The 13,642-nt window shown below is 45.9% G+C and overlaps 1 pseudogene; it reads right to left on the bottom strand.

Moving 5' to 3' along the window:
• Positions 1-2,371: 2,371 nt before the first annotated feature.
• Positions 2,372-13,099, bottom strand: LOC124011641 (annotated as a pseudogene).
• Between the last annotated feature and the right edge of the window lie 543 nt (positions 13,100-13,642).

Genomic DNA, 13,642 nt, shown 5'->3' with positions numbered 1-13,642 from the left:
GATGATTGTGTCAAAGGTGAAGCTAGAAGTAACTTTAAAAGTTTTCTTTTACAAAATAAAAGAGTCGTTCTACAACAACTGTCTCAGGTAACTTTTTTATCATGTATTAATATAGGCTTTTATTATTTTGTATCAATATTTTACGTAGCAACATGTACCCACCAAATAGAATCTCATTCTGGTTTTGTGGTACCAACAATGAGGAATGCCACACTTAAAAGGTCGCTGTTGTTTATGATACTGTTGTGCAGTACACAAATCAACCACACAGTGGCACTGTCTAGTAACAAGAGAGTATATCAAGTCTCATTTTAGTCTCTTGCCCTGGCATAGCCTGGTGGAAACAGACCGATCGCTGCACTCACCATTCTCATTCACTTCACGTATTATCACTAATTAAAAGATGATTGATATATAAAGTGAAATAGAAAGGTGAACTGCGTGATCAGGGGGGTTCCACCAGGCCCTGTCATAGGCTACTGCTCCAGTAAATCCATGTGTTATCTTCACAGAGGAAAAGGTCTGATCCAGAGCTGATCCAACTAAAGATCCAGTAAATATAGTACAGGACAACATTAATCAGATTTTAATCTGATTTATTTTGGACTGAGCTGTCAATGATATCCAGAGATCTGAGCTGTCAATGATATCCAGAGATCTGAGCTGTCAATGATATCCAGAGATCTAAGCTGTCAATGATATCCAGAGATCTGAGCTGTCAATGATATCCAGAGATCTGAGCTGTCAATGATATCCAGAGATCTGCTGTGCTTGTTTGACAGACGAAGAGGGAGTCATGCAGAAAGGATCCTTACAGAGAGGAACATCATGTTGAACTATGGGGGTTTGTCTTTGGATGCATCCCTTTATTGCCCACCTACTTGTGAGTGTGTATGTGTGTGTATGTGTGTCTGTCTGTCTGTGTGTGTATGTGTCCGTCTGTCTGTCTGTGTGTGTGTGTCTGTGTGTGTATGTGTCTGTCTGTCTGTGTGTGTGTCTCTGTGAGTGTCTCTGTGAGTGTGTGTCTGTGTGTGTGTGTGTGTCTGTCTGTCTATGTCAGTGAGCATGTGAAACCCTGTACAGTTTTCTATAACAGTCCCTTTCAGAGTATGTGCAGAACTCGTTAGCTGCCTGAAGCAGGTTGATTATGGAACTGGAAAGGAGGATGAGAGACGGCCGTATACACGTGTCTAAAAGGCGTGTAGTAGTGGTCAAGTGTGGAATCTCCACGAGTAGGACAGTCAATGTGTTGGTAATAATTCTGGAGCACGAACCTCAAATTACCTTTGTTAATCAACACATTGACTGTCCTACTCGTGGAAATTCCACACTTGACTATTGTGATACTGTGTCCTGAAATCAGGAATGTGTCAGATGTTATACATTCATAAGAAGTGGAATTCAATAAAAAGACCCAACTCAACTTGAACCACAGTAATACGTCACTGAAAACTAGATTGGTTGGTTGGTCAGAATAGGAAGAGAATCAATATAACAGTTTGAAGCAGAAAGTATAGTTTATTGTATCCAGTATAGAAAATCAACCAAAAGCAGTGGAAGGCACACATTGTTTTTGTGGGGAAGCGGGGGGGGGGGGGGTTGTCACTTGTATAAGTGCCAGCTAACTTCAACGTCATGGACAAGACATCCCGCAACCCACATAGACAGAATCATATCAAAATATACTGTTACACACGTGTGACGCCGACACAGCCCACCACACAGTCAACGGGGAGGTCTTTCTTAGGCTCCAACCCACTGCCTTAATACGGTGTCCATATTAGGACAGCCTCAGACTTTGCAGGACTTGACAACTCCTGCAGAGACTGGGGATGTGTCCTAATATGGACACCGTAACTTCATGACAAGAATTAAAGGATGCAAACCCGTTACCAGGCCAAACATTCCAGCGTGTACAATGTCAAAACATATGACTGCAAAAATATATTCATATATACATTTACATTTTAGATGTTTGTTTCATATACTTCCTGATAAACTATACGAAAAGCAGAAAACTGGAATGGTACAGCAATAGGTTGGTACAGCTTTCTGTGAGAAAATGCGAAGAGTAGAGTCCCCCCTGTTTAGCTTACTATTGGCAGTTATAGTTTTTGGAGGTCACTGCGTGACAGTTGCAGTACTTTTGTCATCGTCATAGTACATAAACATGTATTCTTCAATACACACTTCTTAATAGGAAGTCAACACTTCAGGAAAAATACTGTTTTGTATCCGTGTCCCTTTTACATGTTACGACAAAATGAGTCAAATGAAAGAGCTAAAAACAACGTCTTGGAAAGATACATCTGGTAGGACACGCCCACAACAGGAGTAAAACAGCACCAGGAAGGTTTTACATTTTGGGAGAGAAAACAAAACAATTCCCCAGAGTCTGAAGAGAATGCTGAGCTAGCGGGTCCAGAGTCCACCTCCCATTTCAGATTGGATTTCAGTGTGTTGTTGTTTTTAATGATTGGCCAAAGCAACTTGCTCAGGGGTACTCGTGTCCCAGCTTCTTTATAGTCGTACGATGTATTATGGATTAATAAGAACAGTCGGTTGCCTGTGTGTTTGGCCCATTCATTGCATACAGAGCTACATTACATCACCACCTGCGGTACTAAGGTTCATTGGAGTCGTAGATTCTCTCCAAGGTGAAGCCCCTGTGCGCGTGTCAAGTGTACTACTCTTTTTGTTTGAGATCAAGCCATAAAACGATTGCTATATCAAAAGGGCAATGTTTTATATCCTTGCCATTATTTGTCATACTCGTACCGAGCAGATTGTGGAAACTGCATGGCTATTGGCTACAATCCTGGCACACTCATGCCCATTACTTGAGTCCCATTATAATCACGTGAAGTGTCCTCGCTCAACCCCTGTAAGGGAGATCACTCAGTTCAGTTTATGTTGATGAGGACCGCACACCTTTTGCCACAATTCAGTTTGATAACAGAGGGCAAAGAATAAGCAAGATGGCCGTCTCAGGTTTGACTGTTTTTTCCTTGGGACTTGGGGAGGGTAATCTCAAGACTGGCAAGAGGAGTTGAGTTTGGGATAGGAGTAGGGGAGGGGGGGTTACAGAGCTCCAAATCCGCTCAGCAGTTTGGGCTCTGGGTGTGTAGTTAGGGGACTAGCGTTTGGGCTCTGGGTGTGTAGTTAGGGGACTAGGGTTTGGGCTCTGGGTGTGTAGTTAGGGGACTAGGGTTTGGGCTCTGGGTGTGTAGTTAGGGGACTAGGGTTTGGGCTCTGGGTGTGTAGTTAGGGGACTAGGGTTTGTGGCTCTGGGTGTGTAGTTATGGGATGTGGGGTAGGGTAGTGGTGTGTAGTTATGGGATGTGGGGTAGGGTAGGAGTGTACAGTTAGGGGACAAGGGGTAGGGGTGTGGCATGGTACCAGAGTTTGGGGTAGGGTAGGGGTGTGGCATGGTACCAGAGTTTGGGGTAGGGGTGTGGCAGGTTACCAGATGACAGCGGTCTTTATTCCGTCATTGGTCAGAACATTCAGAATGAATAGTTATCGGGGAAGCCCAGTAACGAGACGCACCGCTCCCCTCCGTCGGCCAGGTAGGGGCCACAGCCATCCTCGTAGTGGGCAAGGGGCACGGTGGTGTCGTCCTCCCCCACAGACGGTGGCAGGCAGTCCGGGTCCTGCTTCAGGCTGGGCCTCTGGTTGTCAGGGAAGGCCATGGAGAAGAGCGCCTCGGGGTCACACGTAAACTTGTACACGTACCTCTCTCCAGCCACCTGACCCCACCCGAAGAGGAAGAGGGAGTTAAACAGTCGTTCAGCGCACAACCGCTAGTAGTTTGAAAATAACGTTTGACGTTATACCCAACCTTCTGAAACTCTCAATGCATCTGACCTGCCTTATATACACAATACAACCAATGTACTATTTATTGGTGCAATGTAGCCCTCCTTTGTACTGTGACGTTTTCCATCACTTCACAAAGCCTCCATTGAATTTGACCCAAAACAGAAAATTGCAAATGGACTTGAATGAAATTAAAATTTACCTTTACCTTCTGCATGATGCCCTTCTCGTAGTAGTAGCGTAGAGAGCGGCTCAGCTTGTCATAGTTCATGGCAGGCCGGTTCTTCTGGAGGCCCCAGCGCCGAGCCACCTGCCAGAGGAGAGAGAAACGGTTCAAATCAACCTGTAGATACACACACCAAGCCCTTCTGGTCAACCTGTAGATACACACACCAAGCTCTTCTGATCAACCTGTAGATACACACACCAAGCTCTTCTGATCAACCTGTAGATACAGACACCAAGCTCTTCTAATCAACCTGTAGATACAGACACCAAGCCCTTCTGATCAACCTGTAGATACACACACCAAGCTCTTCTGATCAACCTGTAGATACACACACCAAGCTCTTCTGATCAACCTGTATATACACACACCAAGCTCTTCTGATCAACCTGTAGATACACACACCAAGCTCTTCTGATCAACCTGTAGATACACACACCAAGCCCTTCTGATCAACCTGTAGATACACACACCAAGCCCTTCTGATCAACCTGTAGATACACACACCAAGCTCTTCTGATCAACCTGTAGATACACACACCAAGCTCTTCTGATCAACCTGTAGATACACACACCAAGCCCTTCTGATCAACCTGTAGATACACACACCAAGCTCTTCTGATCAACCTGTAGATACACACACCAAGCTCTTCTGGTCAACCTGTAGATACACACACCAAGCTCTTCTGATCAACCTGTAGATACACACACCAAGCCCTTCTGGTCAACCTGTAGATACACACACCAAGCTCTTCTGATCAACCTGTAGATACACACACCAAGCCCTTCTGATCAACCTGTAGATACACACACCAAGCTCTTCTGATCAACCTGTATATACACACACCAAGCTCTTCTGATCAACCTGTATATACACACACCAAGCTCTTCTGATCAACCTGTAGATACACACACCAAGCTCTTCTGATCAACCTGTAGATACACACACCAAGCTCTTCTGATCAACCTGTAGATACACACACCAAGCCCTTCTGATCAACCTGTAGATACACACACCAAGCTCTTCTGATCAACCTGTAGATACACACACCAAGCCCTTCTGATCAACCTGTATATACACACACCAAGCCCTTCTGGTCAACCTGTATATACACACACCAAGCTCTTCTGATCAACCTGTAGATACACACACCAAGCCCTTCTGATCAACCTGTAGATACACACACCAAGCCCTTCTGATCAACCTGTAGATACACACACCAAGCTCTTCTGATCAACCTGTAGATACACACACCAAGCTCTTCTGATCAACCTGTAGATACACACACCAAGCTCTTCTGATCAACCTGTAGATACACACACCAAGCTCTTCTGATCAACCTGTAGATACACACACCAAGCTCTTCTGATCAACCTGTAGATACACACACCAAGCTCTTCTGATCAACCTGTAGATACACACACCAAGCTCTTCTGATCAACCTGTAGATACACACACCAAGCTCTTCTGATCAACCTGTAGATACACACACCAAGCTCTTCTGATCAACCTGTAGATACACACACCAAGCTCTTCTGATCAACCTGTAGATACACACACCAAGCCCTTCTGATCAACCTGTAGATACACACACCAAGCCCTTCTGATCAACCTGTATATACACACACCAAGCTCTTCTGATCAACCTGTAGATACACACACCAAGCCCTTCTGATCAACCTGTATATACAGACACCAAGCTCTTCTGATCAACCTGTAGATACACACACCAAGCTCTTCTGATCAACCTGTAGATACACACACCAAGCCCTTCTGATCAACCTGTAGATACACACACCAAGCTCTTCTGGGGTTAGTTTCTGGTGTGCCACTTCTAGTGGCGTAGTAATACTGTGTGATCATTCCTGGAAGCACAGCGTAACAACTATTATCGTGACTTGTTGAAACACTCTTCTACTTTAAACTCAGAGACATAAAAGATGAAAAACTCCAAGAAGCCCTAAAGTCTCTAAACTCACTAGGACCACAGCTCTGCCTGCTGATCAACTGACCTCTTCGGGCTCGATGAGTTTGAACTCCATGCCGCGGCCGGTCCAGGAGATGAAGTGACCATTGGCCGGGTCATCCAGCAGAGTGACCAGGAACTGCCAGAGCTGCAGGGAACCTCGGCGCTGGTAGGGCGGTCCGTCACGGAACACTCCGGCCTCCTGCTTGATCTTGCCTGGACGGACAGAAGGAGAGAGGGAAAGAGGGAGTGAGTGTGTAAATGAAGGAGTGCCGTGGTCACAGTCAGGTGAAAGACTCCAGTGATTGGCAGTGTGAGCGTGGGGATACAATAAGAGGCTCTGCTCATGTCACACAGGCTCTCTGTCCAAGGCCCTGTGGGTCTACTCTGGCATCCACACTGCCATGACAGAACGAGAAGATGTCAGATACCAGGATTCACTACCTGCTGCCATTTACACCTAAAGCCCTGTGTCAAACCAGTCAGAGGTTCAAATAGTATCTGTGTCTTTTTAAATACTTTCAGTGTTCAATTCTGGATGGATGGGGTTTGCACTTTTGGGACAATTCCAGGGGTTCCATTGTGCCGGGCAAGCCCTTGTATTTCATAGCAATTTATGGAAGAATGTCTCACCTTCTAGTCTCTCTGGAACCACGCATGTGTCGTCGTTGTACAGATGAGGCTCTCCGTCGTAGATCAACCCATCATTGTTTTGGTAGAAGTTACCGGACTTCCTGAAAGAAGACTGGCAGTTCTGCATTTCTGTAAGACACAAGGGAAAAGAGAAATTATTAGACATGTTTTTCCTTAACATGCTCTTCAAACCAGAAAGATACAAAAACTAATAGGTGTTTCTTTGAATAGATTCTTACTACTAACTTAATTTCCCAACCAAAAAGTTTAAAGTAGCCATTAGCCTAATGACATAATACTCAGTAGAAGATGGACATACATTCTCACACAGCCAGCGGTCTCCTAACAATCCCCTGGGGTTTTCTTAGCTGGGACTTTATTAAGAGGATTTGACTGTTACATCACTGACAGAAAGTGGCCCAGACATGGAGAGTGAAATGAGGTCATCTTAGCTTAGTAGAGTCTTAGAATGCTACACTGCTACATACCCAACCACTACTGCTAATACTAGTGTCCACATCCGTCTGAAACATGCTTACTGTTTTATCCCCATCGCTGCACTATTAGCCGTGTACAGTAGACTCTCAAAGGAACTTGGACCACCTCCAAACCCTGAGGGACTTCCTGTCTGTACTCAGATTAAGTCTAGGCATGGAAGGAGAAGCACTTCCTATTGAGATTCTCCATTGAACATGTGTTTTTTTTTTAAACTCCAGGACTGGATCTAATCTATGAGTGTGAAACTGAGCCTCAAAGACCGTTGCCATCCAGCGATTCCTCAGGGCTCACCTTGGTCAAAGCAGAAATCCCGGGGCTCCTGCTTTATAGAGAGGCCCTGGAACGGGGTGCGGGGAGGGCCCATGGTGGGGACCCCTGCTCGGTGTAACGGAGGTCCACCAGCTCCTGCTTGAAGCCCTGAGCAGGGAGGAGGACCAAGGGCTCTGACAGGTGCCGCTGGTAGATGGGGCGGCCGTCCCGGGACAGGGGGCCCGGTGGGGGTGATGGGGGTAAGGGGTACAGGCGGCACCGTCAGGCGGAGGGAACGGCAGACATGGCTCAGAGAGCTGCCGCTGGAACCTGCAGGGGGAACGAGACAGAGACAAAATGAGGACACATTTGTCAATTAGGTTCTTAAACCAGAGAATCATACAACAATGGGATTTCAACTGTAGCACTGAACATGCATGCTGAGTCCCAGCCTACAGTAGATCCAATCATGCCTTTACAACCAAGATATACAAGCTATGGGGTCAAACAGTGCATGGTGTCAACACATGGTGCCAACCTGAGCCAACACATGGTGCCAACTCACCTGTGTTCTGAGCTGTAGGAGGCATCGGAGTGATTGACAGGTAGGCGGGGCACGGCGAAAGGCTGGCTTTGGCTCGGGTGTGGCGGGAGTGTCCGGTGGTGGGAGGGGCTGTGCCCGTGAGTTGGACGACTGTGGCCGGGTGTGTTGCCTGGACAGGGGACGTGATCTGCCTCTGTAGGGGGTGTGTCCCCGGGGTGGGGGCGGGGCTGCAGGGTGAGGCGGGTGTGGAGGGTGGGGTTAAAGTACTGATGCCAAGTGGCTTCCTGTTGTAGGCACTGTGGAGGGAGAAGGGGGATGGAAGGGGTTAACTTGGGCCTGTAGAGCATGGCTGTACACCTGTTGTATTCGGCGCATGTGACAAATACAATTATATTTATAATAGCACTAAGGCACCTTGGGGGTACCACAGCTAAGGGCTGTATCCGGGCACTCGTAAGAACAGCCCTTAGCCGTGGTATATGGGCCATATGACACCCCCCAGGCCTTATCAACTTGATGTAGGTATATCTAATTAAGCAATGTCTTAGTAGTGAACTTTATTATGCCTGTACCCTCTTTTATGGTCTTTTATTGGTTGTAACTGAAAATACCTCTTGCTACTGAGAGTACAATTAGTTTGGGGTGTGAAAACGTGGTCCGTCTCAGTGGTACTGTAACGTACCTGTAGCTGTAAAGGCACTTGTCTGTGTAGAGTCTCTGTTGTCCCTGACTGCAGGGGGACACATCTCTGGGGGCGCTGGACTCTCGCTTCACTTTATTGGCTGAAGGTCCATGGAACATTACTTTGAAGAAAGGAGAAAACATTTTAAAAACTGAAATATATAATATATGCCATTTCAAAGATTCACAAAATAATCACTACGTTGAATATATTTACTCAGTATTCTTGTTTTGTGTGCTTCAGTAAGGAATAAGAAGCTAAATAGTTTTCTATCAAAGGATCAAATGTGTCTCCTATGCTGGGATTTGTCTTTAACTCCAACTTCCCAAATGTTTGTTGTTTAGTGAATTGGTGAGGTTGTAAATCTGTCCCTCCATTTGGGAGGGTAAACTATAAACCCAGCACTGAAAGACAAACAGTGTACTTTCACTATGTTTTTTGTATTGTTTCTAAGGCAACAATCAGACCAGTAACAAAGATGCCTTTGTATTAAATTACACAGACCAGAACAGTCTGCTCCGACTTCCACCACCAGTTAGTAACTTAGGCAACCAGTGTGTCTGTACATACAGTAGGACTTTAACTGGGTGCTGTGTTGGCATCAGAGGCCGGATCTGTCCAGAGAACGGGTCTGTCCAGAGAACGGGTCTGTCCAGAGGCTGGGTCTGTCCAGAGGCTGGGTCTGTCAGAGGCTGGGTCTGTCAGAGGCTGGGTCTGTCAGAGGCTGGGTCTGTCCAGAGGCTGGGTCTGTCAGAGGCTGGGTCTGTCAGAGGCTGGGTCTGTCAGAGGCTGGGTCTGTCAGAGGCTGGGTCTGTCCAGAGGCTGGGTCTGTCAGAGGCTGGGTCTGTCAGAGGCTGGGTCTGTCAGAGGCTGGGTCTGTCAGAGGCTGGGTCTGTCCAGAGAACGGGTCTGTCAGAGAACGGGTCTGTCCAGAGAACGGGTCTGTCCAGAGGCTGGGTCTGTCAGAGGCTGGGTCTGTCCAGAGGCTGGGTCTGTCAGAGGCTGGGTCTGTCCAGAGGCCGGGTCTGTCAGAGGCTGGGTCCAGAGGCTGGGTCTGTCCAGAGGCTGGGTCTGTCAGAGGCTGGGTCTGTCAGAGGCTGGGTCTGTCAGAGGCTGGGTCTGTCCAGAGGCTGGGTCTGTCAGAGGCTGGGTCTGTCAGAGGCTGGGTCTGTGCCTACATCAACTCTCCATTTCCTGTTGTGCCACAGAACGGCCATCATTCAGCTTCCGCAGCCACGGGCCAGCAGTCAACACACACTCACGTTATGGGGTTAGGCCTCTCAGTGTCCATAGTGACCTCCATTATAAGATTAAGTTTTGAACACCTAGCATCTATGAATGAAACACAGTGCAACTCTCAAGCGCAGCCAGAAGACATTTAAATCTCAGGTTTCAAATCATTTGCAATGGCAAATCTTGCAACGTTTCTTTAAATCACTAACGGGTAGTTAATAAGAGTGTGTTCTCACTTCTCAGCCAAGTTCATTGCTAAATTAAGGAGTAAGGAGATGATGGCATAATGCCATTTGATCGCTATGGACACTGCCCCTTTACTCAGCTGCAGAGTCCACACACACACACGAGAGAGGAGGACTGCTGAATGAAGGGTCTGTGAGACCAACTGGCAGCGTGCCAAACTAAGGAGCGTCATGCCAACCCCGTCGCCGCACACACACACTCAGACTCTTCAGCAAACACAACAATCGCCCGGCTGTGCCACGGCACAATTCACTCAGTGTGTCCACACTGCATTAAACATGTCACTAGCTGCATCCGCGACAATGAAATACAACATTACAGGGAAACAAGGCGATACCGGGCCTCTAAAAATACTCTTCCTCCACAGGATCATTCACATCTTGAAACCCAGGCCTGCAACTACACCAGGCCTACAGCTCCGTCTGGAGCCCAATCAAAGGCTTCCATTCAAACCTACTGCATATATTATTCTAGACAGAGAAAGGAGAGAGGAGATGAGTATAAAGCAAACAGCATGAGGGTTCTGTGGGCTTGGATTGGAACGTAGCCCATCCTAGCAGCCAAGAGCTGTGGCTAGTAGGTTGGGACTCCATGGAAGGCCATCCCAGGCTGCTATGGTGCACCTGGGTCATGTTAAGTGAGGCCCACCGTAGCAAAACTCTAATTCAACAGAAAATCTCCCCGTTTCAAACCGTTCCCTCTTTATTTCCTCTGATGTTAATGTGGTGGATTTGGGCGGAGATCAGAGAATAGGATTGTTCTCATCCGGGTTGACGTTCAAAGAGGAGAGCTGAGGGATTTCTGGTATAAAACCACAAGATTCTTGATTTTCACCAAGTGAGTAACGTCTTATTCTGAGCCCTATTATTCCTGCCCCTTTGTTGGAACACAAATCCCCACAATCCAATAATCAAATCAAATTGTATTTGTCACATGCCGAATACAACAGCTGTAGACCTCACAGTGAAATGCCGAATACAACAGTTGTAGACCTCACAGTGAAATGCCGAATACAACAGTTGTCACAGACCTACAACAGCTGTGAAATGCCGAATACAACAGCTGTAGACCTCACAGTGAAATGCCGAATACAACAGCTGTAGACCTCACAGTGAAATGCCGAATACAACAGCTGTAGACCTCACAGTGAAATGCCGAATACAACAGCTGTAGACCTCACAGTGAAATGCCGAATACAACAGCTGTAAACCTCACAGTGAAATGCCGAATACAACAGCTGTAGACCTCACAGTGAAATGCCGAATACAACAGCTGTAGACCTCACAGTGAAATGCCGAATACAACAGCTGTAGACCTCACAGTGAAATGCCGAATACAACAGCAGCAGTGAAATGAATACAACAGCTGTAAACCTCACAGTGAAATGCCGAATACAACAGCTGTAGACCTCACAGTGAAATGCCGAATACAACAGCAGCTCACAGTGAAATGCCGAATACAACAGCTGTAGACCACAGTGAAATGCCGAATACAACAGCTGTAGACCTTACAGTGAAATGCTTATTTACAAGTCCTTAATCAACAATGCAGTTTTTTTTATTTAAATACACACTTCTTTTTTTTAAAGTAACAAAAAGGCAAGGTGTGCATTGAGGACACTGATTGGCAACAGGGCAGAAGTAGGTCCACTGCAGGGTGAGTGGAGGTTGGTTAAATCAGGGCTCAATGACATCAATTGGATTTCTGCTTTCGACGAGGCAGATCTGTCGATAATGTTAGCCCTCGGCCTACATAGGCAACCCGATAGCCCCAACCACGTACCCATAAAAACACACTCACTGTGACGCACTGAGTTAATATGCCAACTGGATGAGACTGGTATTGGAAAACCAGTACATCTCCTTGTTGTGCTTGTATGTTGTGTCAAAGACCATGTCTGGGAATTAAAGGATAAATTAGGAAATGAGCACCTATGCAGGAGCAGACGCTGTCGATTCCCCTTTGCAACACACATACACGTACGGGAATATTTCATTGGTTGGTACTTACGGTTATCCGACTGGAAATCTGGGACAAACTGTTCGTCATCAGGCACCTGAGCTGAAAGAGGGGACAGAGAGAGTTAAATGACTAACTTATGAAAGGCATGCCACGTCCCAAAAATACAGTAAATATTTATGATACAGTGCAGTCAAAAATACAGTAAATATTTATGATACAGTACAGTCAAAAAGACAGTAAATATTTATGACACAGTACAGTAAAAAATACAGTAAATATTTATGACACAGTACAGTAAAAAATACAGTAAATATTTATGACACAGTACAGTAAAAAATACAGTAAATATTTATGACACAGTACAGTAAAAAATACAGTAATTATTTATGATACACTTGTTAAAAAGAGGAATTTGTATAAAGATCTAAATAACATCCTATTTCCCAGTTTTTCCTGATTCAATAGCCTCGGGTAAACCACTGATGTTACTAAAAACAATGAGTATGATGCAAGATTGAAAACCTTCTGAAATACAAGAGCAGAACTCACCTTCTGCAATCCATGTCTCTTGAAGTTGCATGAGGTCCTGAAAGAGATCTTCTGTGTCCTGGGCGAGCTCAGTGTCAACAAACTTTCTCTTCCGGTCGTTAAATGGCGTGTTCGCTGGTTCTTCCACGTGACAATTCTGCTAGAACAATGTTTAAAACACCTACAACATTAGTGATTGCATTGGTGTGAACAATGATTAGCCTAAACATGATTGGTATCAAAAATCCCTAAGCATTCATGTATGCTAAAAAGTCATTGTTATCTTAATCCACTATGAAAAGTTTCAGATTAGTGCTTTGATCCAAATCCTATGTTGAAAAACTATCAGAGAAAACATCCAGAGAGTCAGCCAAACACTCACCCTGGAGGGGGCCATGAAAGGGACTTGCTGGTCATAAAATCCATCCATGTTGCCTGAATATCTTCACTCCCTCGGGACTGAAGTTGGTGTTGGAGGGGTGGAGGGGAGGAGGGGCTGACGGTAGCAGCAGGAGACGCTCGTTCGTCTGTCTTTCTGTGGAGAGCAGAGAAAAGTGTGCCCCCTGGTCAGTAGCTTATACCCAAATCACCTGTCATATAACGTCAACACAGACATAGGATGTTTCCCAAATGGCAACCTAACCTATTCCCTGTATAGTGCACTATATCCTATGGGTCCTGGTCTAAAGTAGTGTCCTATGGGTCCTGGTTTAAAGTAGTGTCCTAGTTTAAAGTAGTGCACTATGGGTCCTGGTTTAAAGTAGTGCACTATGGGTCCTGGTTTAAAGTAGTGCACTATGGGTCCTGGTTTAAAGTAGTGCACTATGGGTCCTGGTTTAAAGTAGTGCACTATGGGTCCTGGTTTAAAGTAGTGCACTATGGTTACTGGTTTAAAGTAGCGCACTATGGGTCCTGGTTTAAAGTAGCGCACTATGGGTCCTGGTTTAAAGTAGCGCACTATGGGTCCTGGTTTAAAGTAGTGCACTATGGGTCCTGGTTTAAAGTAGCGCACTATGGGTCCTGGTTTAAAGTAGTGCACTATGGGTCCTGGTTTA

The sequence above is a fragment of the Oncorhynchus gorbuscha genome, linkage group LG23 (genome assembly GCF_021184085.1).
Source record: "Oncorhynchus gorbuscha isolate QuinsamMale2020 ecotype Even-year linkage group LG23, OgorEven_v1.0, whole genome shotgun sequence".
Taxonomy (NCBI): domain Eukaryota; kingdom Metazoa; phylum Chordata; class Actinopteri; order Salmoniformes; family Salmonidae; genus Oncorhynchus; species Oncorhynchus gorbuscha.
Note: the sequence above shows the minus strand (reverse complement) of the source record. Positions and strands in the feature narration are given on the sequence as shown.